This window comes from Talpa occidentalis, unplaced genomic scaffold (assembly GCF_014898055.3).
Source record: "Talpa occidentalis isolate TD23 unplaced genomic scaffold, MPIMG_talOcc4v2.1 talOcc4.6, whole genome shotgun sequence".
NCBI classification, from domain to species: Eukaryota; Metazoa; Chordata; class Mammalia; order Eulipotyphla; family Talpidae; genus Talpa; species Talpa occidentalis.
In genome coordinates this window covers 133,986,705-133,991,246 of record NW_023604972.1, presented here as the reverse complement: position 1 = coordinate 133,991,246, position 4,542 = coordinate 133,986,705, and the positions used below count along the sequence as shown (strand labels likewise).

The 4,542-nt window shown below is 50.9% G+C and overlaps 1 non-coding gene across 1 annotated transcript; it reads left to right on the top strand.

The window, feature by feature from the left end:
• The first annotated feature begins 3,299 nt into the window (after positions 1-3,299).
• On the top strand, positions 3,300-3,406 carry LOC119230272 (U6 spliceosomal RNA). Its single transcript, XR_005121717.1, has one exon. It is a non-coding gene; the product is annotated as a U6 spliceosomal RNA (small nuclear RNA).
• The last annotated feature ends 1,136 nt before the right edge of the window (positions 3,407-4,542 follow it).

Here is a 4,542-nt window from a genome sequence, read left to right as displayed (position 1 = left end):
ACTTTAGTGTGAATGGTCCAGAAAAAGCAAATCCACAGAGATAGGGTGCACGCCGCTTGGCGCTTCCCCAGGGGAGACAGGAAGGTCCATTTCTTGGGTGCAGGGTGCCCTTTTCAGCAGACTACATAGGCAGGGGGTTACACAGCGATTGCAAATGGACTAAGTGCCACAAAAGAGTCTGTGAAATGGTGATTTTATGCAATGTTAATCTTTTTTTAAAGATTTATTTATTCATGCATACGAGAACTGGGGTACAGGCCAGATGTGCTGGAGGGCGAGAGGCTTCACCAGAGACAGAGCTGGGAACGGAACAAGCAGACTGACCGAAACACACTGCTGAGGGGAGCAGCAGGCACAACAGAAGAGGTCTGCCGCACCATGGGGGTATCTCGCTGGCCGGCTGGGAACGAACCAGTGCTGCAGAGGCTGTGGACAACTTCAAGCGCTGCGCTCAACCGCCTGCACCACCAGGGAGGCCCTGTGCGATGTTAATCTTACCATTGGACCAGGGTTCATCCTAAATCCAGGATGGTTTAACTACAAAGACCCTGTTTGGCAAAGACCCTGTTTCCAAATAAGATCATTTTCACAGGTACCAGGGTGAAGGCCTGGACACCATTTGAGGGGAACACAATTCAACCCCTTCCACTACGCACCTATTTGCTTACATGTGACTCAGTAAGTTTCCTGAGAGTAGAGACTGCCCATTTGTTTCCACGTTGGATCCCGTAGCGGAGAACAATACCTGGCACACAGCTACTCAATAAACACAGAATGGAGGAGTGAGGCAGCTTGTGTGTGGGATGGTGTGGCACGCAAGCCAAGCTAGCCAGTATCCCTCATCCCTCAGTGGGAAGCCACGGCAACAGCCATGCAGCATCTGGAAGTCAGACTCGAATGGCAGGTGGGTCCAGTGATGAAGATCACACCAGGGCAAGACGAGAGTGGACCAGCTTGACTGAGCTCTCTGTCCTGGAAACCCCAGAGCCTGTGCTGATGGGACCCATGACCTGCCAGCTGCAGGGGATGGGACCCTGGTCTCAGCGGTGCGTGGATTCTGCAGTGGGACCAGGCAGAAAAACTGTAGGAAGGGTAAGCCTGCCTCCCACCTCTATTGGGGGGCCACTGGGTTTGCAGCACTTCTGGGCTTGAGCTTACAAGGGAGTGATGGTCAACTGTGGGCACCAACCACCTGCTTCAGGAGTACCTGGGGTGTGTGTGAAATGGGTTTGTTAGTGGATCTCGCCACAGGCTTTCCAAGCAGCATCCCTGGGACGCACCCAAGTGACGCCTGGGAACCAGCGGGCTTCCATCTCTTGTCATCATAGCTGTGGGGCAGCCCATCTCAGGCTGCATGGACATCTCACCATTTGTGCTACTTGTTCTGGCCACCATCCTCGGGCTAGGCAGATGCCCTTACTGTTTGGTTGGCCCACCCCAATTCTTTGCCTCTCTATTCTCTTTTACATGCAATCACCAGCGTTACAGTGTGACAGAGATGGCGCCGCCTCTAGCTCCAGACCCTTGAATGGCCTCTCCGTTATTTAGCGAGCAGGTGCACTGCCCACCCATCCCACAGCCCTCCTTCCAACGCTCGTCCTCACGGAAGCTTGAGTGCACAGCACAGAAGGAAAATGCACTCCTGGGAAGCAGGACCTCCACCCCAGGGGGCTGGTCACTACGAGTCCCCGGCCACTCACCTTCATACCATCATGCCGTTTGGCAATGATTGGTCCTCAGTTAGGCAGGTCACCCAATCCCGTCCCTGGAGAACTTCTGGGGGCGCCTGCTGGGGACTTCTAGGAAAGATTCTCAGTCCCAATGGAAAGAATTACAAGAAGAAAAGTCTCCACTTCCACCTGGAGCAGATTTATTCTTTCACAGTTCTCCAGGCCAGAAGTCCTGAACCAGGGTGTCAGAGGGCACATTCCTTGGCTCTCCTTGATTTCAATTCAAGTTCTGGAGGCCTCCTTAGCTGCAATTGGGTTGATCACCTCTTTATCACCCCGCTGGGTGCTCCCAAAGAAATGATATCAGGCCCTGCTTTTAGGGAACCCAAAATAAACACTCGTCTGTCCCTGGATCCAGTTTTGTGTGCCTCGCACTTTGGAGAGGACAACACCGAGATTCAAAGAAGGAGGGAGTCCCGCCGTCTGGTGATGGGGCTGGCCAGACACAGGACACCTGCCACAGGACAGACAAGAGTGACAAGGGTTTATTGGTCACATATTGTCACCCCTAGGAAGGAGCCACCTCTGTGCATCATGTTGGGCACTTGGGGGCTGCACCTGGGGCAGAGTAAACAAGCGGGACTGTGGGCACAGGCTTTGCAGTGCCGAGAGGGTGGGTGCCCCTGGTTCCCACGGGAAGCCGTGATGGGCTTGTTTTGTGGTCTGGCAGGAAACCGAAGCCAGTTTCCCTATCAAGGATAGGCAGGAATGGAGCCAGGTCCCCGTGATAAGAAGGGTTGTTTGGCTGGGGGACCTTATCCGTGGGAGCAGCAGGGAGGAGAACTTGCCCTCCCTGTTTCAGATCTGAGAACAGCACAAGCTATTGAACTTCCACTGCAGACTTGACATCACCACAGTGGGCGTTCTCAGCGTGCTCCCGCTCCGAGCTGCCAGCAGCCCACCTCAAACCCACACGCTGATCTTCTTTACATTTTTGTCTTCAAATCTCCTCCTGTGCTGCTTTCTGAGTCCCCAGACACCTGCATCCACAGCCCTCGAGCCACTGGGAGCAGAAGACGAGGAGCCTGGTCTTCCAGGGGAACAATCTGACTGCTCTGCATACTTGCCTACACGCCCAAGCCCCTGGGCCCACCACAGCCATCTCAGTGACGTGACGCACCCTGATTTGACTTTTCCCCCTTCCCTCGCTCATGTCCCCAGCCCTTCATTCCTGTCTCCTGGGTCAGCTCCCAAATAAATACCAAGCTCTGGGGCCTCCCTGGTGGCACAAGCAGTTGAGCACCGCACTGTGAAGCTGTTCGCAGCCTCGGCATTGTGGGTTCGATCCCGGCCGGCCGGCAAGAATCCCACATGGCGTGGCAGACCTCTCCTGTCTGGGCCGCTGCTCCCCTCAGCAGTGTATTTCGTCAGTCTGCCTATTCTGTTCCCCACTCTGTCTCTGGTGAATCCTTTCACCCTCCTGCACATCTGGCCTGTACCCTGCTTCTTGTATAAAATAAATAAATCTTTAAAAAAATAATAAATACCAAGCTCTGGTTTTAAGGGAACCCCAAATAAAACACCCTTCTTATAATACCTGGACAGAGTTTTACAAAGAAATGAAGTCTTGTGCTCGCTTCGGCAGCACATATACTAAAATTGGAACGATACAGAGAAGATTAGCATGGCCCCTGCGCAAGGATGACACGCAAATTCGTGAAGCGTTCCATATTTTTGCACTGTTGGTGGGAGTGCAAACTGGTCCAACCACTATGGAGAGCTGTGTGGAGATTTCTGGACCTACTAAACATAGAGCTTCCACAGGATCCAGCAATTCCACTCCTAGGTATTTACCCAAAGAACACAGAAACATCCATTCCAAAGAGCACCTGCACCCCTATGTTTATAGCAGCACTGTTTACAATAGCTAAGCTTTGGAAACAGCCCAAATGCCCAAAAATAGATGACTGGATCAAGAAGATGGGGTCCATATATACCATGGAATATTACTCAGCATTCAAAAAAGATAAACACATGCAATTTGCAGCAACATGGATGACGCTGGAAGGGATCATGCTCAGTGAAATAAGCCAGAAAGAAAAAGAAAAATACCGGATGGTCTCACTCATAGCAGGAATCTAGAAAACTTAAATAAGGGACCAGGAAAATAAATAACTATAAGAAAGTGAAAATCAAAATCAACAAAAAACTATGAACCAGAGACAGTTTTTGGGGAGTGGGGGGCGGGAGGGGAGGGATTGGGGTCAGAATGGGGGGTTGCAAATGTATGGGGAATATAAAAATAAAATTTATTATTTAAAAAAAAAAAGAAAGAAATGAAGTCTTGGAGAAGACAAAGCTGAGGCTGACACCACCATACTGAAGAAAGAACAGTAGAAGCATGAGAAGAGCTGGGGTTCCTGGTGACACCCCAAGATGCAACCCCAACCCAGCTCTTTCTCTCCATTCTTGTTGGAAGGAGATGATCAGCACCCATGCTATCATTTAGACCCCAAGTGATCCCCAAGATGTTCCAGGACATCCATGCCAGTAGTAGGCAAAGGAAGAGTTTTCACTGTAGACCAGGGAAGACGAGAGTCTCAGATGCAAGGTCAACTGGAAATGCCAGCTGTCACAGAACCATCTCGTTGGAATGTTGCAATGGGAGATCTCAGAAGTCCAAATAAATATGCTTTCATCTGCCACAGCCCTGACGCAGTCACAATATGCAGTGAGTGTAACTGTTTGCCATACCTTTGGCCATCCTCATCCCATCTAGCTGCCTTCAGCTGTCCCTTGAATTTCTCTCACATAATTCTAGCCACAAAATCGTGGAGGCAATTCTTTGTCATAGTTGCACAAGCACTATTAT